The 21,943-nt window shown below is 47.8% G+C and overlaps 1 protein-coding gene across 3 annotated transcripts in view; it reads left to right on the top strand.

The window, feature by feature from the left end:
* The window catches only part of KANK1 (KN motif and ankyrin repeat domains 1), an 835,542-nt gene that overhangs the window by 379,061 nt on the left and 434,538 nt on the right, over window positions 1–21,943 (top strand). For 2 of the 3 annotated variants that reach the window (XM_078675725.1, XM_078675727.1), the window contains one exon: window positions 7,131–7,245. The exons of the other annotated variant lie outside the window; for it this stretch is intronic. The gene's annotated coding sequence lies outside the window, so the exon portion shown is untranslated. The remainder of the gene's footprint in view (window positions 1–7,130; window positions 7,246–21,943) is intronic. 3 annotated transcript variants of the gene reach the window in all.

Here is a 21,943-nt window from a genome sequence, read left to right as displayed (position 1 = left end):
ACGACTCCTGCTACAGCCAGCCCTTCACTCATGACCTATGCCGCACTCATACAACCACTTGGTCTCAAGCATGGACCCTGCCCCACCCGATCCCCTGTCTCCAACATGACTTTCACACGCAGCAACTCCCTTTGTCTCCAATATGACTTTTTTCATACCATACCAGGCCCCTCGTTTCTGGCACGAGACAAGTTTGATCGTAGACATTATTATTTATATGCACCATGAGACGTGTTCACTACTTTATAAATACAACTGCAGAGAGCGTTCCCGTGTCTTGGATAGATACAAACCTTCTTTCTCAGGCCCACTCTGGGCTAACATCATCGCACACCAAAATCTCAAGGGTGCACTACACCATCCTTACAGGAAGGCCGCCTGTCCACCACTATTTCCCGGTTTTAATTTTAATGTCTACAGTTTTAAACCATATCATTTTCAAGACATTCGGAAGCACTTCTCTAAAGAAAGCACTCATGCAAACAATACCATTTGCACGACCTTCGCATGCATTTTTATAAAGAAAGCACTCGCGCAGACAGGACGTATTAGCAGTTACAATCTCTCGGACAATATTTGATTTTCAAGTTTAGTTTTGCAATCCCTACTTTTCTGCTCCAGCTCGCAGCACTTTTTATTTGTGTTCTTTGCGCCTACAGGTTAGATCGCCATAAGTCACTGCACACCTGTACAATCACTTACTGTTAATAATAGGGTAAGGACCATATTAAACGTTTTACTCTCTGTTTTGCTCCCGTTCCTTCCGCAGACTACAAAACGCTTTGGTAAGTTACGTCCGCCCTTACAGCAACACCGTTTTAATTGTTTTTTCCCATGGCACTTTTTGTCAACCCACATAGTCTGTAACAGAATGACAGTGACTCTAACCATACACAATATTAACTGCCTAAGCACTGCTTTTCCCTACCTCTAGGGCAATCCAAGTTCACTAAATCATATCTTACGTATGAATACCCTCAGGAGCAGGGCTTTAAGTGGGATGAAAAATATAGGGGGGCCTCTCAAAGGGGCATGGCCAATGTAATTAAGGGCCTGGCTTAAAACACATCAGCCTAAACTAACAATTGCCTCTGCATACTTTGCTTGTAAACAGAACAACTTTCTCTAATTCCTCTGAGCCCGATTCACAAAGCCTTTAACTCATTAATGCTGTATTCGGACGCTCAGTGTCGTCTACCTGCAAAAACGACACCCCCTGGCAGGCTGGACATTGCTCAAACAGTGCCCAGGCAAAATTAAATTTGGCCCCCTTCCTTACCCTTCCCCCTCGATCTTTCCCTAAGTACCCCCTCTCATTGGTGATCCTAGTTGGGGGGGGGGGGGGCTTTGGTTTGCTCTATGGTCTCGTGGCTGTGGCTGAGTACCTTAAACCAGTGAAGTGCCTTTTCACACACACTTTCCAAGTCACAACTCATTTTAATCACCTGTTCAGGTGCTGAACTGAAGATGAGTGTCCATGGGAGGGGAGTTGGAGAAAGATAATCGGATGGCTTGGGCCCAGCTCGCCCATGCCAAAAGTTGTCCCTGCTTCCTGGTCAGTTAATCCGGATATGCCACCTTTGAAAATTGAATATGCAATTTATCGGAGTTTTAAATCAACCATTTGGCCTCATTTGCTGTAGTTGTAGGACAGAGAAAGGGGGGTAGGCTATGCGCGTTACCTGGAGTCCAGCAGGGCAGTTTCATTGCGAATTTTATGATCACCAACATAGGTTGAAAGTTATGAATTATAAAGATCAAAATTGGTCGGAACATACTTACAAAAACAAGCATTAAAAATGCAATAGGCCTCGCCTTTCCTTAAGTTTAAGTTATGTGCTTTGCTATACAATACCATTAGCAAAGCAAATGGCTTTAACTTAATCAAAGGTGAGACCTATTGCATATTCAATGCTTGTTTTCTCTTGCCATCAGAAGTACCACAAAGTAGTGAGCCCTCTGCACCACAAACATCCCGGAGAGCAGCACCCTATCACACAATTTTGCTGTCAACTCCTAGACATGTTTCCATCATCCAGATGTTGTTTTGTGCCAATATTATTGCAGTGTGAGCTGACTTCTAAATCCTCTTTTTAGCATGTGGGACGCTGAAGTGCTTGGGCAAGATGCTATGTGGAATGTGGCGGGAGCAGTGTTGCCATTCCTTTGTGCCTATATAGGAAGTGCTTCCATTTTGCGCATTGAGACCACAGGGGTATAGTTATTGTTTTATGGGATGCAGCACGTAGCAGTGTGATGGATGAGGAAGTGTGAGCAATAAATCATTTTTTATAGTGTTATGCTGGCACCTTTGATTAGCTCTGCAAGTCCCTTTATTGTGTTAGCTGTTTATCTATCATGTTCTAGATCCGATTTCCTATGCTGGCTCTGTGATCTTTAAATCTGCATGAGGGAACAGACTTTGATGAAGAGTGAAGGGGGAGGGGAGGGGAATCCAAAATCTGCCCTGATGGACTTTGCTACTGTCTTACTTTATATGATTTCTATTATGAGGAAAGCGGGAGAAAGAAAGGCAGCTCAGAAGAATTATAGCACTCATAACACAGAACGGGGTACCCAGAATAGAATCTACCACCATAGAGCCTCGTGTGATGTCGGATCATTCTTGTATTTCCCTGTCCATTACAAATGCCAAATCATCTCCCCGGCAGACGTCTTGGCGCCTGAATGATGAGATATTAAGCGATGCTCAACACAGATCTACAATACAAGCTGCCATTGTCTCTTACCTGCAAATTAATAAAGAGGGGGACACATCTGATCTTACTAGATGGGATGCTATGAAAAGTACAATACGGGGTGTATGTATCAAGATTAGGTCTGCCATGAATAAAAATTATAACGCGAAATTAGAATCCCTTGAAAGTGAAATTGGAGATCTTGAAAGTAAACATCTAAGGTTAAGAGACAATATGACTCTTTATGCTCTGGCAAATAAGAAATATGAACACAATAAGTTAATAAGTGAAAGGGCCGGAGTTTGGCTAGACAAAGGGAAGAGGTTTAAGATTTGTGAATCCAATAAAGCAGGAAAGAGTCTAGCTTCATATTTGAAATTTAAAGTACAAAAAAACTGTATTAACATCCTTACGGACGCCTCAGGGAACTCACATTCTGATCCAGATAAGATAGCTGAGGTATTTAGGGTGTTCTATGAGGACCTGTACGCAAAGAATACAAAGGTGGAGGAAGATAAAATTAGGAATTATTTGGATGAGTGTGACCTTCCAAGGTTGTCCGCTGAAGACCAGGTTAGTCTAAATGGCCCAATTAGTGCTGAAGAAGTAGAAAGTGCGATTAAAAAACTGAAATCAGGGAAGGCGCCAGGCCCAGATGGCTTTACAGCAAAATTCTATAAAACATTCCCAACTATGTTAACTGGGCCGTTGCTAAACCTATTCCAAGAAATAAATAGCTCTGGTGAAGTAAAAGGCACTCTGGCGGAGGCAACAATTGCAGTGCTCCCGAAGGAAGGGAAAGATCCATCGCTCCCAAAAAACTACAGGCCAATTTCACTAATTAATATTGACTGTAAGATTCTAGCAATGATACTCTCCGCACGTCTTCAAAAGGTGCTCCCACAACTAGTCCATCCATCTCAAGCGGGCTTCCTAAAGCATAGGTTGTCCAGTGATAACACACGGATTTTGGCGCATGTGCTAGAGAAATCTAAACTTCTAGACACCCCTACAGTGGCAATAACGTTAGATGCCGAAAAAGCCTTCGATAAGGTTGATTGGGTCTTTCTCAAAGCAGTCCTCAATAAATTTAATTTGGGGGAAACATTCACACGGCTAGTGATGTCACTTTATTGCTGCCCCTCGGCGCGAGTAAGGGCGGGTGGATCGTTCTCATCCTCCTTTTGCTTAAAGCAAGGTACGAGGCAGGGGTGCCCGTTATCACCCTCGTTATTTTTGTTGGCAATTGAACCGTTCTTATACCATATAAGGGAAGATCCTAAAATTGCAGGTATACCCTTTGGAGACTGCACGGTTAAATTGACAGCATATGCAGATGATGTGCTTGTCTTATCTGAAAGGGCGGATGAGGCAGTGTCTGCACTCATGTCGGACATTGAAGAATTTTCGAGGGTTTCGGGCTACAAGCTCAATAAAGACAAGACGGAGGTCAAGCTGCTAAACAATATAGGGGACGAGGGGATCTTGGGGGATTCTGGTCTTACATGGCAGCCCAAGTGCTTTAAGTACCTGGGGTTGGACTTCGATAAGGATTTGGTCTCCACTCTAAAAATAAATGAAGAATCAACTTTGAAAAAAATATCTACTCTTCTAGAAAGTTGGTCTCCGAAATTTCTCTCTTGGTGGGGCAGGGCTGAAACTCTCAAAATGATGTCAACACCCTTAGTTAACTACCTGGCCAGTATGCTCCCTATGACGTTCTCTAATAATTTTGTCTTAAAAATAGACCAGCTGTTTGGTAACTTCCTGTGGCGGGGCAAGAAAGCCAGGATATCTCTAAAGAAACTACAACTGGCAAAAGATAAAGGTGGCCTGGGTCTGCCATCGTTCAGGAACTACCAGACAGCTTTTCTTTGTAAGCAAGGTGCTCAATGGTTAATAAAATCACCAACTTACACTCCTGTATGGATTAACATTGAGAGATCACTAGTAGGCAAGGCCCCGCTTGAGTCTTTAATCACCATGGATCTGTCACACCTACCTCACTCCAGATACATATTGTTGAATACCAGAAGGGCCCTACTTAGACTTGACCAAACGCATAAAACCAAATTGACATTCTCTAAATCATCATGCATGTCATTATGGAGAAACCCCTACCTTAAACACACGGGTGTGGAACTCTTCTGGGAGTCATGGTCCGAAAAAGGTATTAACCTGGCCGGAGACTTGTATGACAACAGCGAACCAATCCCGTTCTCAAGCCTACAGACGAAGTTTGACCTAGCCCCGATAGACTTCTATCATTTTCTAAAAATCAAGGCGACATTAACCAGCCGTAACTTCACACCCTACACTCCGTGGCTGATAACACATCTCCCACGCATTATGCACTCAGGTCACTTCGTTTCCAAGGTGTATAAATTGTTGTTACCGCTGCCCAGCAAATCTCACAAAACAGTGGAAGCGAAATGGGAAGCGGAACCTAACTCCACAGGGATAGAGTGGGATTGGGAATTGATTCATAAATCAGCACTTGCCCACAAAGTATCACCCATCCTGTCCCAGACGAAGTATATGCTCATAAATAGGTCGTTCTGGACTCCGGAAAAGCTATTTAAATGTAAATTACGTGACTCCCCGGAGTGCTGGAATTGCCAATCAGGGACTGGTGATCTTCCTCACATGTTATTCAACTGTCCCCTGCTGAGAGAATATTGGGAAAAAATATTTATATGCATTCATCACGTGTTTAAGATAAAGCCAATGAAGGAATTTGTATATGTCATTCTAGGGGGGTTGAAACCGCGATTGGCGAATGAGCATGATCGCCAGCTTTTGGATTTAATGTTGACATTGGCATGTAAGGTTGTTTTATGCAAGTGGAAATGTTTTAAGGAAGTAAATTTTAAAATTTGGCAGGAATGGCTGTCTTTCCTGAGAGGGGCCACGAATCAGGCGTTACAGTCCTCTACGTGGTGCCCATCCAATAAGAAATTATGGAAGTCACTAGACGGTTCATCCCTCCATTTTGAGCCGCCTTGAGACAATACGACCTTGTAATAGTATCATGGTTATATGGGTGTGATCCTAGTTAATATGTCAGAGCTATTCCCATTCATCCGCACGTCAAGTGTTTCACAACTTGATCAATAACCACGTGACAAGCAAGAGTGATTCTTCTCTTTATTTTTTATCATTTGTAGTTTCTGTATTAGTCTGACAACATCTGTAGTAATTCACTTTTGATGGAAGATTTAATGTAATGTCTTTTGCTTTGTTTTCTTACTTCAATAAAAACGATTTGAAATAAAAAAAAAGAAGAATTATAGCAGTGTGGAATTGTCATTAGGTAGGTTGCGGGTCTCTGGATGCAGAGTCGTGGCAGATACTTTTAGTGCTGATTGGTGAGAGGTAGTTATATTCAAGCTGCATTCCGAGATTATTTTGAGGTTATGTTGAATAGAGGTTACCAGTCTGGATTGAAATAGCGGTCTGTTTACTTACTATGGTGTGCCTGTTCATACTGTTAGAACTTTGGATATTACTTATATTGATAGGATTATCATTCTTGGTTCTGTCCCAGGGTCACCTGTTGAGGTATTATCTTTGGGGGCAATCATTCTTTCCCCGTCTTCTAAATTTTATTTTCTCTTAGGATGAATTTTGTCACACTATTATGTATTCACACACTTTTCTAGATTAAAACAATATCTCACAAAACTCACCTTGGAAAGGAAAAACCCAAAAATGTAGAAAGCAAAATAAAATTGTAGTAGGTTGATTTTTGAAAAATTGTAGCTATTTGGTTTCTGGTTCAGCCAGCATCCAAGGAAACCCGCCAACCCCAGACATCTCTGAAAACGACATACCCATGCGAGTCCTAGTTAGTGCAAACCATTGGTGCAGCACGCATGGAGTGGTCTACAAACTCCAAACTTACGTTGAAAAATTGAATTCCCTCATATGACGAAAAGTTCTGGAGTTTGTGGGTAAAAGCTGAAGTCCCCCCAGCTAGTGCTACTACTCATTAAACCGTAAAAATAGTACCTCACATGTGAGGTGCCATTACAATGGACAAGAACGGTTCAGTACTGTGACTGTGAAGTAAGTGTAGTGGCCATTTGATCTTGACACTGTCAAAGCTTTGGCCCATTTCTGCCCCACAAAACAGCCCCCCCCCCCACGCACACTGTTTATACGATCAGGAGAAGTGTGAGAACATTGGATTGTGGGACATCTGCCTGGTCCTTGAAAGATTTTTGGAGAAATAGGGTTCTCTTTGTGGAGCCACCGTCCTATATCAGCTGAGCTAACATGAGTGTGTTTAATTCTGTGTTGTTTGCATGTCACGTCTCTCGAGGTAGTTGTTTCCTACCCTGAGATTTCCTGGAAGCCATTTCTCATTTTTTGACGAAGCCACATCACATCAAAGGCCTTTAAATAATACTGCCTTTTCTTTTGTTACAGAGACTTGAGAGGTTGATGAGCATATATTTAGAGAGGGATACGCTCCAGAATCCACTTCCGCAGAGTGACAATAAGTGGTGACACTGACGAGCTGCCAAGATGAACGCAATCTTTGGTAAGGCTAGATGAACTGTAAGTGTGCTTGACGGTGTAAGGGACTTTACCCTTAGTTCAAATGGGTTAATTGCCATGCGTAATACTAAATGTTTTAGGGGCACAGGACAAACTGAAGAATGCACTGGAGCTCAGGTAGAAAACTTATACTCTACATATAATAATACTCCTGGAGCTTTCTATCTCCAAAGAAGATCAGTTCCATGTTGGTGTTCTATTCTCTGAGTAGCTCACTCAGTTCAAGGGAGTGTACAACTAAGCCTGCCACATCCTTTGAGGTGATTAGACAAATCACTGTTTTCATATTCTGAAGCTCTTCTATACGTTTGCTGATGGTGTTGATGTGAATTACTCTTACTGACTTAAATATGTAGAATTGTATTTATTGTTCTCCACACAGAAGAGAATTTCTTCTCATGAAGGAAACATTTTGTTTCCTAGGAATATGTACTCCATGCAAGTTTCTTTGCTTTAAGTAAATGACTGCCAAAAGAGTGCATTTGCGATTTTCTACGTTCATGAGGCGGATATTACTGAACATTGCACAAGTAGAGCATTAAATAAAAGAAAGAAAAATTATAATGCCTTAGGCCGTATTATTCATGACTATACTCTTTGAGTACTTACAGATTACATATAACACACAGGACTGTTTATCAGTTAATGATTTGCCTGAATTTGGGATACGTTGAAAGGTATATTCAGAAAGATGGCTATTTCATACCTCATTTTTTCTCGTCAAAATATGAAGCAAAGGCACAACATTAATTAATATAAATTGACTTTATATTTATTTACATGTTCTTCATGGGCATCGGTGTGGGGCAATGTATCACTTACTCACCCTTGTATGAGACATATGTACTGTGTACCTCACAGTGTCTGTGGCAGAAGTGGTAAAGCACACCGTTTTGCCAAATGTAACTACTAGATGTATGATGTATTGTATGAAACATCTCTATGTAAAAAAAACTGTATGCCTTGGATCTGGTTTCCCAATAAACACGTTCTGGACAAGCGTGAGGAAAGTAGTAAGAACTAACAAGCATTTGCAATGCAATAGGTCTCGCATTTGTTGGAGTTGGAGTTGGAGCTATTGACGTAAATGGCAATGTTTTTCAGTTATGTTTTGTAAGTGCAGTGATAATTTAAAGAAAAAAGTTCATACTATAAGCTTCTATAGCAACTATACAGTTAAACTAAGGCTATGTTAACGTAAAGGGGTGTAAATGGATGAATAAAAATACGAAAAAAGGATGTTAAAATGCAAGATGGAATGTATAGATGGTGATATTGCAGCACTCCCACCTCCAGCGCCTTGGGGGCCAGGGTAGACGTAGCACCCCCACCTCCAGCGCCTGAGGTGCCAAGGTAGGCGCTGCCAAGCAGTGATGGACGGATTGGGGCGTGCCTGGGAAGGGCCGGTGTCCCTGGGGAGGGAGAGGGTGGGGAGCAATGAGGGGGGAGGCTGAGTGGGGATGTGGGGCGAACTGGGGATGGGCCAGGGGAGGGCCCCTGTCCCTGGGGAGGGAGAGGCTGCAGGAAGAGGGAGTGTGAGGGTGTGACGGAGGAGGCTGCCTGCGTATTTGGGAGGAGAGCGCATTCCTCGCCTGGACCCAGGTAGAGCCGGAGTCCTGCCGAGGCAGAGAGACACACAATGCAGCAGGCTGGCACACACCCACACCACACCTTTCACACATGCTGACTCATGCTTACACACACACGGACACACACACGCAACTTGCCCACGCGCACTTAACGGGCTCTGAAACAATGATGCGCACTACGCGATGATGACACCTGTCTTGGTAATGCCAGCTCTGATGTCTATGTCCATAAACATCAGCATCTACCGTTGGGGGGCTGAATTTCACAGGCACCGCTGCGCCACCTACAACGTACGTCATACACAGTGAACATGCACAGAGATGAGATCTGTTGTTTCTCACACACGGATGCTGTGCTTTGAACAGGCCCTACATCCCACACTTCTAGCACAAAAGTCTGCATGAGCACAACCACTGACAGTGTAGGTGTGCACGCTCTCCAGTTAGCATGTAGTGTGTGCTGGTGCTCTGGATGACACAGACCAGACACTACAACACTGCTGGAACTTACACCTGCTTGGTACTGCTCCTGCGTGCGCCCTCACATGAAGATCTAGGCCTCTGAATGAGTTTCGTAATAGTCATACACTAAAGAACAGTGCTGACACCGTTGGCACCATGCCTTCAGCTAGTGGCCACATGCTATGTTCAGTTCAGTAATGCCCAGTGCTTTCCTGCCCTCTGCAGTATATGCCACACACCTGTCGCTGCTGAGACCAACGTTGGCTCTGTACCTTCTGAACAGACAAGCGTTATCTCCCTCCTAATAACTCCGTTGTTGTGTGTGCCCCATCTGATGCCAGCCACATGAAAGTGATTTTAAGGGAACACAGATGAAAGCATCTGGCACATTTAGCGGGTGCGGGAAAGGCATCATCAAAGCGGCTCTTGCGTATCGCACCCCCGGGTGTGCACCTGTAGAACAGCCCCCTGCATCCGTCACGCAGGTTGACCCTGGGGATGGTGTGGGTGACACGACAACATTTATACTGTCTGTCAACTATTCCTGAAGGAAAGGTGCACATCGGGTATAATCCGATGTTACTAGTAGTAGTATTAGCTGTAGCAGTAGTGGTAATAGCAGTAGTAGTGTTAGTAAGTAGTAGGTAAAGAACTAGTATTATTTCGGCAGTGGTAGTAGTAACAGTTGTAGTAACTATAGTCGCAGGTGTAACTATAGTAGCAGTAGCATGTGTAGCGCTGGTATTAGTATCATTGGCAGTAGTAACAACAGTAGTAGGTTTAGTAGGTGAAGTTGACAGTAGTAGTGGGAGTAGCAGTAGTTGTCATGATAGAACCAAAGGTTGTACTAGCGATATTAGTGCAAGGGGCTGTACTCCTGGCAGTAGTGGGAGTAGTAATGAAAGCAGTAGCGGTTGCACTGGTAATGACATTAGTCGTAGCGATCTGGAATGATTGGAACAAAAGCACTGAAAGCTATAACTGAAATCCTGATTCAAATGTCCTTACACTATAGGTAATTTGAAGTAGTAACACAGTGACATGCTCTCCTCCTGCTCGGTAAAGAAACCTTGTGACATTCATCCTAGATGAGAATATTGTTACGACTCTCAAATTAAGCAGCCCCAAATCTCGTGATGTTTCGGGGTTCCCGCAAGGACAATGCTTGTATACTACAGCAAAGCACTGCCTGTTACTGAAGTGCTAAGTGTGTCGTTCTGGACACATCCTCTACCGTCATTTGAGCACTTAGAAGCTGGCTAGCATCAACATTAAGCACTACACTAACTGGACCCTTTGCATTCTGTGACACACACCGGTACATACTGCCTCTCCCGTGGTACTAAAATGTGCCTGGCGTAGTCACGGTAGACATTCAGCGCGTGATTCTGCCTGTGTGCAGTGGCAAAGGGTATGACTTCAGGCCACGCTTTCCGGCCCTTGCACACAAGTGAATGTCCATTAAGTCTTGCATACTCTGAGCACTATGTTTTTTGTGGTCTAAATCCTTGTATGCATTAGGGCAGATCACAGATGAGTGCTGCGCGCGCACAGTCTTTCGTGCAGTGAAGAAACACTTAACGTAGAAGTAAATAGGAGCTGTTGCGCTTTAGGAAGATGGCGGCCTGGGTGCCCCCAGTTATGAGGGCTGACGGCGCCCTGCCAACCCAAGACAATGGAGTGAGCGCTGTGAATGAGCACTCACGTGAGTTGGAGAGTGCCGGGGAACACAGCCCGCCAGCCTGAGGTCTAATACTCAGGAAAACATAAACCCATATTGTTCTCAGACACGCAGAAGCGAGAGGAAGCGAAGCCAAGTGCAGGGGTTGAGCGGCGAGGGGGACATTATCAGCAACACAACATCTTGTGCTTAATCTGGCACGCAATCTCGCCCTCCCCTAAACTGAAAGTAAGAGGGGCGGTGCCCAGCCACTCTCCAGGGAGGGGAACTGTTTTGACATGGGTGGGGCAGTGTCCTGATACAAGGGGACAGCCATGCCTGGCAGGGGCGGGGGCCGCGAACTACCTGGCACGAGAATGCGCGGGAGGGCTTTGAGGTGAATGCACGAAGAAGGGGCAGATGTGTCTCCCGGGCTCGAGGATGAGGAAGGGAGGAGACCCAAGTTAGCAGTGGAACACTTGTCTGGTTGGCACGTGACGTAATGGGGCTAGTTGGTACCGGTGACGGGCATGTGGCATCGGCGAGGGGGCAGTGCTGCCCAGTAAATATGAGGGGTCGATTTCACTCGCAGTGGCGGGCCTCAGGGAGCCTTCCGATTGGGAGGTCCCTGCATTCCTGGAACTGCTGTCAGTGGCTCCCAAGGGGAAGGGGGCGCACATACATGGCTGTAACTCAATTAGGAGTGAAGTCAGCGGAGCAGCTGCTGGTGCAGATACTTCCAGATTCGGGAGGGCTGAGAACGCCCAGCTGGAGAGCACAGGGAGGGGCCAGAAACGTGCGGACGAAAGCATCAAGTCCAAAACCACGGGAGGAGCTGAAAATAAAGGGGGGGGGGGTAAAACAGTGGAGAAGGGGGTGAATTTGGAGGGTGTATGGTGCAACAAGGGTTAAAGGTGATGCAGATGGAGGGATGGGGTGAAAACCGGGAAGGGCCGCAAACGGAGGGAAACAATAAATAACTAGTAACAAAATAACAAGCGATACGCGCTCTCTGCTGGGGGAGGGCCATTAGCCTGTGAGAACTCGCGGCGGAGATCAAAGGAAGTGTGGGAGGGACATTGGCGGGTGAGGGGGTGTGCAGCCTAGTGAGCTGCAGTGGCAGCAGAGGGGACCGCGGCGCGCGCACGAAATGCGCGTGGTTGTGCTCACATGCACTGTGTCCGATCCGCAGTTTGGGTAGACTTTTTAGGTCACCTACTATAATCTTGCCAACAAGTATTGCTAAAGCAATGCCTTAGGCTCGACCTAAAAAGAGGGAAGGACATAACCATTAAAGAGAGAAGGACATTGGTCTATTCGAAAAACATCCCCAGATAAATACTTTGTAGAAGAAACCCTCAAACATTAAATTTTTTAACTCCAAATTGACATTTTGCAGCTGCACTATGGACAGGTCATCAACCAGAATGGGCAATTGGTATTTAGAGATCTCTATATGTCTGGCGATGATTTCCATGATGTGGAGCTGCCTCTGCGGCAACACCCCTCCCAGCACTGCAGATTTGCTGGGCAGGTGCCACATCACTGAGAAGTGTACCAACATACTTCAAATTCCAAGCAGTGGAGCTCTCTTCACCATATGTGCACCCTTGCCTAAAGAAACAACTATTTTTTTCACAGCTTGCTGCATTTGCTTTTGTGACAACCTAATGCAGTTAGGTCAAATCAGGGGAAATTAGAACGGTTCCATGACTGAATATTACATTTCCTGCACCAACGCATAGGGGGAGAGGATGTGGCGTTATGGCTGAAGCTGCTGTGGAACTGGGGAACCAGGTTAGAGTCTCGGCATCATGCCCAATATCCTGTGTTTCTGGGCAAATCACTTAATCTCCCCGTGCCGAAAACAAAATGAATGTGACCTTGTGTAGTGTAACTGGTGCTCATGTAAAGAGCTCCTGTACCTTCGGGTCAAGTTTATGATATATAAAACTACAACAAACAAAATCACACACGTACACAAATTACGTCTATCCTAGGACATCTTATTCCACCAGTATTCTCCCATTAGGTATGCTTTATCAGATGCATTATTCATGAGTCTCTTGACTTGTAGAATCTCAGGGGTCTAGTCACAAAGGTAAATTTAGACATGAGTAAAACCACACTTGTAAATGTTCTCTTACATTTAGTTTGCAATCTATTGCTTTTAGCTATTCACCAATTCTAATTGCAAATTTAGTACAAAATGAAGATTGACATGTCTTCACCCTCTGAAACCAGGGGTGCAGCCTACTTTGAGTGTGCATACATATACATATATAAAAGGCATTGTCATTACTAATGCTAATAGCTCAAACTGTCGCAAATGCGAGACCACTTTAATGGTGGCCACGCCCCTTTCTTTAGATACTGCTCACCGTATTCCGGTTATAGTTAGCAGCGTCTATAGAAAGGGGCACAGCAAACAAAGTGAAAGTGTGGTATGGGGCGCTTTCACCCAAAAGGTAAAAATAAATAATTAAAGAAAGGTTCTGTAGTTCGGCCGCTATAGTGAAAGCAGACTGCACTGTAAATCAAATAAATAAATAAGTGCGCATGCTAAAGTGAGAGCGGACCGCGCCGTAAATTAAATAAACATGCCCGCTACAGTTAAAGTGGCTTGCACTGTAAATTAAATAAATACATTACTAATAATATAAAAGCGGACGGTGTGCTGCAACGTCGTGGGTGGAATAGGGGAAGACCATTAAAGAAAATAGTGCTCTCCGACAACATAAAGCAGACTGTGTAACAACACATGTAAAAAGTCCAGTCCTTAGAGGGAGTTACAAATGCAGACATGGCGGTACCAAGGAGGGACTACTAAGCCTATTCATGAACGAAAAGCAAAGATTTCGAAAGGATAGGAGCAGGCGCCATTTGAAAAGATGGGCGGGAAATGGGCGGAGCTTCTATTCCATACCTAAATACAGTATGCCTCGCAGAGCAGCACATGCGCTGCCCAGGCTCAACCTAAAAAGTAGATCCCTAAAAGTGGGTAGTGGGAGGATACAAGTCAGTCAAACAAAAGGATGTTAAAGATGCTATGCTAGGGGGAGAGAAAAACACAAGATGAACAAGTAAAGCCATAGAATAATAAGCAATCAAATGAAAGTGACAATCAAGCCAGTCAGTGGTAAGCTGTGAGTCGGATGTAGGGCCACCGTAAGTTCTTGAAGCACAAAATAGGTATCTTCAAACCAGGCACCTAACACTGTTAGGAAAGTAAGACCTAATTAGATAATTATATTTTAAGTTTCTCCGCAACACTTACTGTGCCTTTTTTGCTCGTGTATGCTTTTGAAATGTGCACCTAATTTCAGTCTTCAACAACTCTTCAACTTCAGGTTTAGATATGCATGTAATTGATCCATCCATTTTATTTTGTTTTTACCTCCCAAAGGTTCTATATGAGAATTAGAATGGGGCTTCAGCTTTCACTGGATGCGCCTACACAACGTTTACACTCTTGACCAATCCACACAAGAATTTCCCAGATTAAGCTAAAGTGTATATATACTTGTGTCAATTTATCAAATGGGGCAACAGTTACGATCCAAAACTTAGCAGTTTGAATTATTTAACAATAGTACTTATGCACCGCATAGGTATTCAGGGACTATATGTAGACTACATCCTCCATTTTTTCAATGAAGTGAATTGCATAAAAAAATCTCTCTGGAAAACTGAAACAGCTGGTTACTTGGGACATGAGAAAAAGCATTCACAATTTGAAAATATGCAATTATCAGTCTGGTGTTTCTGGTAAAGTTGTCATGGCGTTAGTTCAAGAACAGGAAGGAAATATACGTTTTTACGTGTTTGGTGCAAGGAATTGGCTTGATTCTGATGCCCTTGTGAATGTTTGTCTGTAGGAGAGGGAAATTGTGAAATTTGCTACCTCCAGTTTTAGGGAGTTTCAGATTCTGAGGTCTCTCAGTCTCTCTCTAATATGGAACATCATGGTTTAAACTTGATCCAGGTATTTATTAGCAGTAGGTAGAGGTTGCAACGCTTGAGAGAAATATGATTGGGGAAATGTGGTTGAATTTTCTAGTGGTAGCGATAAGGCTGGGTGGAGAAATGCTTACATTGATGTAAAAGTTGACTATAGAGCACCTGCTACAATACCTTTACTGAAATCCAGTCTAGAGAAAGAGAGGGTATTCACTGCAGTTTCAGATAATCCTAGAAAGTAGATGCTTTATGTTTTTGAGGGAATTAATGTAGAAGTGTACATGCACAGCCTGTAAGTGAGTGAGTCTAAGGAGAATCCAAAGTATTTTACAATAGAAGCGAAGTAATCTAGTCAGCTACTCCAGCAGTCATAAACTACATTTGCCCCAGAAAGAGGGTGTAAGGAGGAGGGATCCGGCTTTTTCTTGAGGTTGAGCACATTCTCAGACATCCAGTTCTGGAGTTTTTAAAGGCAAACACATAGAGTGAAGACGTTTTCAATTGCGTGTCATTGGCCTCCTGGTGTATGGAAACACCTGTGTTTTCAAACATCAGGCTAGGGGTTCCGTTTACAGGTTGAACAAAGCAGGTGCAAGTTTAGATCTCCGAGGTACAGCACATAGCATTGCTGTTTTCCCTGATGTGTAGTTTTCTCAACTTAATGACTGTTGATGAGGAAGAAGAAAAATCACCTCCATATTAAATCTCAAAATCCAGTTGTGATGTTCCTTAGTAGGAATTAGCCTGAAATGTCAATTTTATCGAAAGCCACAATAAGTCTAGAAGAATGGGTGACCAGAAGTCCCACTTTGTCTAATATGTTTAGTGTGATTTTTTTCAACGCTGTCCCCAGGGTAGAGAAGCATGACGATCCTTGGTGATCTTGTAATCCAATTAATTGGCAATACATTTGTCCATGTCTTTTTTTGTTGTTGTTGAAATTCTGTTTTATTTTCAACTTATAAGAAAGAAAACAGAGTACAGGTTTAGATGTGCATAGCGTTAAGCCTACAACCCTATATAGGGCCGGCCGCATTTGCAGGCATTTCTATGGACACAGAGAGGCAACACAAGGGGCTAATATGAACACAGCATATCTGAAAGAAACAGGTTAGTATTAAGATTCCTTACCTTAGAATACCCCCAGGCGTCAGACTGGATCCGGAAACTTTTGCGTAGCAGTACCCTTGCGCGTCGGTAGGCCTCATCTGTGGCTCCGCGTCCGTCGTTGGCGCCAGGATGACGTCGTCGGAGTCCTTAGACGCCGCCCTCGCGCGCTGACGTCAGTTCCTATTTTTTCCACGCCAGCAAGCGCCGATCCGGGAACAGTGGTACCCGTTAGTCATTTTTCGACTAAACTTTTTGATCTTTTTGATCTTCTTTTTCGAAGTCGAACGACTCCGACGGTACCGGTAGGGAAGCCCGGGTTTAAACCCTGCGTCGACTGCAACCGACTGATGTCGGTTACCGACCCCTATCGCCGGTGTCTTCATTGCCTGGGGCCCGACCATGATGACAAGTCGTGCCCCGACTGCCGGGCCTTGACGTCGAAGACTAGGCGGGAGCGGTCCCGCAAGCGCCTCGAGCTCCGGCAGTCGGCCCGCGCCGTTCGAGGTCCCGGTCCGGGAGGAGGTCAAGGGACCGGTCGCGGGGCCGGAGTGATCATGGCTCGGAGGATTGACACCACTCCTCGAGCTCCAAGTCCTCAGGTAAGAGGCACAAGAAGTCGAAGAAGCGACATCGCTCTTCCGACGCCCCTCGACGCTCGCGCAACGCGGCTGGGTGACACCGCCCACGCGGCTCCGTCGGAGCCGCAGGCGTTGCGGCCTGCTCCATACCCGCCGGTCACTGGGCAGAACGCGATGCCGGAGGAGATTGACGCCTTCCTCTCAGCCATGAGGTCGCTCACTCCTCCGTCGGGTTCCGCAGCACCTTCGGGCCCAGTGGCACCGGCTGGGAGCCCAAGCGGGCCGGGTGCTTCGGGCCCGGCGCCGTCGGGTGCTTCGGCCCGGCGCCGTCGGCGACTTCAGGCCCGTCGGCGCAGGACTCCACTGGATCCAGGCCCGGATCTGGGTCGTCGCCGGTCGACCTTACGACCGCGCCGGCTGCTAGCGTGTCGCCCCCGGCGCCGACCACGGTCGACCCGGCCCCAGTCCCTCCCTCGGTCCGGGAACGGCGTCGATCAACGCCGCTTTCGACGCCGATGGGAGATTTTTACTTCTATGATCCGGCCCCATCTTTTGACCCTGAATACCAGGAGACGGGGGCGAGGCGGATTGGGAGGGGTCTGAGGACCCTCTGGCACGTGAGTGTCTGTCTTATCAGGACTGGAAAGGCGAGCTAGGGGACGCCAGTGGTCTGGACACCTCGCCAGACACTAGTTTTGTCTCACCTCCTACCGTGGCTACGGAGGAGGGGGCAGCCTATAGTGTGGTGTTGACGCGGGTGGCCAGGGCGTTGGCCCTTGAGTTCCCCGTCGCGGCCGTGAGGACTAACCTCCTCACTGAGGTCCTTAAACCGCAGGCAAGCTCTTCGGAGCCTCTGTTGCCGTTTAATGAGGCCTTGTCTGACATTCTTCTGGGCACCTGGTCCAGGCCCGCTACAGGTCCCCCTGTAGATAGGAACGTGGCCAGGCGCCACCGCCCGGCTCCGGGTGACCCTTGCTTCCTGTCCACCCACCCCACCCCCGAGAGCCTGGTTATCCAGGCCTCTAACTCCCAAACCGCATTCCCGACGGCTTCCCCCGATCGGGAATCCACGAGGTACGAGCAATATGGCAAAAAGATGTTCTCCTCCCTGAGTTTGGGATTGCGGTCAGTTAACACCGCGTGCCTCTTGGGCCGTTATACCCACTCTCTGTGGGACACGGTCGCAGACTTGCTGCCACAATGTCCGAGGAGGCCCGGACTAAACTCGCCCAAGCTCTTGCGGAGGGTTGAGATGCGGCACGGTACTCCATCAGATGTGGACTGGATACCACGGCTAGGTAGAGCGATGGCAACGACGGTGGCTATTCGTCGCCACGCCTGGCTGAGGTGCGCCAACTTTTCAGCTGATGTCCAAAACACCCTTATGGACATACCGTTTGATGGCCGTCGCCTCTTTGGCGACAAGGCAGACAGTGCGCTTGAGCGCTTTAAGGACTCCAGGGCTACAGCCAAGTCCTTGGGCCTGTCGGCCCGAGCCAGCAATCTGCTGCCTTTCGTCCCTTTCGTGGCCAAGGAATGGGTGACCCTACACGTCCTGCCAGCCACGGGCCGCAGACTAACATCCAGCGTGGTGGCGGACGTGGTAACCGCCGTGGCGGTGCCCCGGGACAACGGTGCGGCCAGTCCACATCCACCCCCGCAGCATCTGCCTCAAAGCCCTCCTAGTCCGAGCTTTCAGGCCCACGAGACGCCAGCGGGGGGCAGGGTTCGCAATCACCTCCTCCACTGGCGCTACATCACATCGGACAGGTGGGTGCTGCAAATCGTCCGAAGGGGCTACTCCCTCCCCTTCGAGGCGACCCCTCCAGCCATGCCACCGCAGTACCACGGCGTGACAGGGGGATCACTTGAATCTTCTGCGAGAGGAAGTTGCGGCCCTCTTGGCCAAGGGGGCCATCGAGCGCGTTCCTGGGCCAGAAGTAGGGTGTGGTTGTTACTCCCACTACATTCTGGTTCCCAAGAAGGGCAAAGGGGGCCTACGCCCTATCTTGGACCTGTGGAACATCAACGGCTTCTTCCGGAAGGAGAGGTTCAAGATGCTGACACTGACTCAGTTCTTAGCTGCCCTGGACCCAGGAGACTGGATGGTAGCGTTGGACTTGCAGGACGCTTATTTCCACATCCCCGTCCTGCCGGCCTACCGGCGCTACCTGCGGTTCACGGTAGGCCACGAGCACCTTCAGTTTACTGTGCTCCCCTTCGGCCTTACCAGCGCCCCACGGGTGTTCACGAAAGTGATGGCGGTGGTCGCAGCTCATATGCGCAGGTTAGGGGTTTCAGTCTTCACCTCCCTCGACGACTGGTTATTGAAGGCGGGCTCGCCCCAGACAGTCGTCAGCCACCTCCAGACTACGGCCGACCTCCTGCACCTGCTGGGGTTCTCCATCAATGTGCCGAAGTCACACCTATGCCCCTCTCAGAAGCTCCTCTTCATCAGAGCGGTTCTAGACTCTGCACAGTTTTGGGTTAATCCATCCGAACAGCGGGTTCGGGATATTCAGGCTCTGATTCCGATCTTTCAGCCTTTATCCCGATTCTCGGTCAGGTTGACGCTGCGGCTTCTGGGGCTGATGGCCTCCTGCCTCCTTCTGGTGCATCACGCCAGGTGGCGGATGCGGGCTCTGCAGTGGGACCTGAAGTTTCAGTGGGCCCAGCATCAGGGCAACTTGTCCGACCATTTCTTGATCTCGGAGGGCACTGCAAGACAGTTGCAGTGGTGGCTCACGGACCGCGATTGGGTCAGCGGCAGATCCCCCTCCCTACCCTAACCGGAGCACGTAGTTGTGATGGACGCGTCCCTCCAGGGTTGGGGAGGTCACATGGGAGAGGCGGAGATCAGAGACCTCTGGTCTCCGGCGGAGTCCCAGCTCCATATCAACCTTCTGGAGCTACGGGCGATCCGAATTGCACTGAAGGCATTCCTCCCCTCTGTCCGGGGGAGTGTAGTGCAGGTGTTCACAGACAACACCACCGCCATGTGGTACTGCAACAAACAGGGCGGGGTGAGGTTGTGGACCCTATGCCAGGGGGCTCTGCGCCTCTGGCAGTGGCTGGAACATCAAGGCGTGACCCTGGTGGTTCAACACCTGGCAGGTTCCCTGAACGCCAGGACGGACGAACACAGCCGTCAATGCATGATGGATCATGAATGGCGTCTGAACTCTGATGTGGCGCAAGGCCTCTTTCAGCAGTGGGGAGAGCCTTGGTTAGATCTACTCGCCACAGAAGATAACGCGCAATGTCATCAGTTCTGCGCGTTGGAATTTCCAAGGCGGTACTCGCTCGGAGACGCTTTTCGTCGCGAGTGGAGTTGCGGTCTATTGTACGCCTTTCCGCCTATACCACTTCTGCCCAGAGTGCTGAAGAAAATCAGGCGTGACTGGGCCCAAGTCATCCTTGTGGCTCCGGACTGGGCACGGAGGTTCTGGTATCCCGAGCTACTCAGCCTGTCTGTCGATCCCCCGATTCGTCTGCCTCTTCAGGAGGACCTTCTGTCGCAGCAGCAGGGGACGGTCCTCCACCCGAACCTGTCCAGTCTCCACTTACATGCGTGGAGATTAAGCGGCAGCCGTTGAGGCCATTTGACTTGCCTCCTGAAGTCTGTAATGTCATTCTGGCAGCCAGGCGTCCCTCCACAAAATCGGTATACGCCTGTAGGTGGAACAAGTTTGTGGCATGGTACACAGCAAAGGCTGTGGATCCCCTTTCTGCCCCTCTTTCAGAGGTTCTCCTCTTCCTTCTTTCTCTTCCCCAGCAGGGCTCTGCTCTGGGCACTCAGAAGGGCTACCTCTCTGCCATTTCCGCCTTCTTAAGGCTACCTGATCAGCCCTCTTTGTTCAAGTCCCCCATTGTAAATAGGTTCTTAAAGGGCATCACCCATATGTTTCCTCCAGTCCCTTTCGTGATGCCTCAGTGGGACTTGAACCTTGTTCTTACTTTTCTGATGTGCACTCCCTTTGAGCCACTATATAACTGTCCTCTTCGCCTCCTTACTCTGAAGACCGCTTTCCTGGTTGCCATCACCTCTGCCAGGAGAGTGAGTGAGCTCCAGGCCCTTTCCTCTAAGCCTCCTTTCCTTTCAATCCATCCGGACAAAGTTGTGTTGCGGACGCGACCCTCTTTCCTGCCCAAGGTAGTCACAGCCTTCCACATCGGGCAGTCCATCACTTTGCCCACCTTCTTTCCGCCTCCGCATCCCTCGAAAGAGGAAAAGAGGCTCCACCGTCTGGACCCAAAACGTGCGCTATCATTCTATCTGGATCGCACACGCCAGTTCCGGGTGGATGACCAACTCTGTGTTGGTTACGTGGGCGCTAAGAAGGGACGGGGGGTGCACAAACAAACCATTTCTCGATGGGTCGTCTTGTGCATCAAGGCTTGTTACTCTTTGACTCGAAAGGAGCCTCCTGTGAGGCTTCGTGCCCATTTCACACGGGCCACGGCGGCTACTACTGCCCTGGGCCGGGGAGTCCCCTTGCAGGACATCTGTCAGGCAGCTACCTGGGCCTAGCTGCACACGTTCGCAAGACACTACTGCCTGGACAGCCAAGTCCGGAGAGATGGCTTTTTCGGCCGTTCCATTGTCCAGGACTTTCTGGTGTGATTATTGGTTCGCAGACCCACCCCCGGGGTTGGTATTGCTGGGGTATCTATTCTAAGGTGAGGAATCTAATACTAACCTGTTTCTTTCAGATGCACAAGTTACTTACCTTCGGTAACGATATATCTGTAAGAAACAGTAGTTAGTATTAGATTCCTTACCACCCCACCCATCCTCCCCGTTCTGAGAACCGATATCTAGGGGTAAGGTCATTCCCTTTCAGGGCCCTAGTTTTTATGGCACCAGTGTTGGTTTTTATCATGGCTCTGCGTTTTCTGGCACGGAAAGCTGTGTGCAAGAACTGACGTCAGCGCGCGAGGGCGGCGTCTAAGTACTCCGACGACGTCATCCCGACGACGGACGCGGAGCCGCAGACGACGCCTACCGACGCGCAAGGGTACTGCTACGCCAAAGTTTCCGGATCCAGTCTGACGCCTGGGGGTATTCTAAGGTAAGGAATCTAATACTAACTACTGTTTCTTACAGATATATCGTTACCAAAGGTAAGTAACTTGTGCGTCGCCTACAACCCCTGTTTGGCCGGCCGCGTGGCACATTATATAGCGCTATCTCGACTTGATGCGTGATTGTACAAGACCTCTTGAACTGTAACTGGAGATCACGGGCAAGAGGCCCAAGGAAGACAAATAAAGACAGAGAGACAGCGAAGGAAGAGGGAATAGGAGAGAAGACAGGCAAGT

This window comes from Lissotriton helveticus, chromosome 2_1 (assembly GCF_964261635.1).
Source record: "Lissotriton helveticus chromosome 2_1, aLisHel1.1, whole genome shotgun sequence".
Classification (NCBI taxonomy): domain Eukaryota; kingdom Metazoa; phylum Chordata; class Amphibia; order Caudata; family Salamandridae; genus Lissotriton; species Lissotriton helveticus.
Note: the sequence above shows the minus strand (reverse complement) of the source record. Positions and strands in the feature narration are given on the sequence as shown.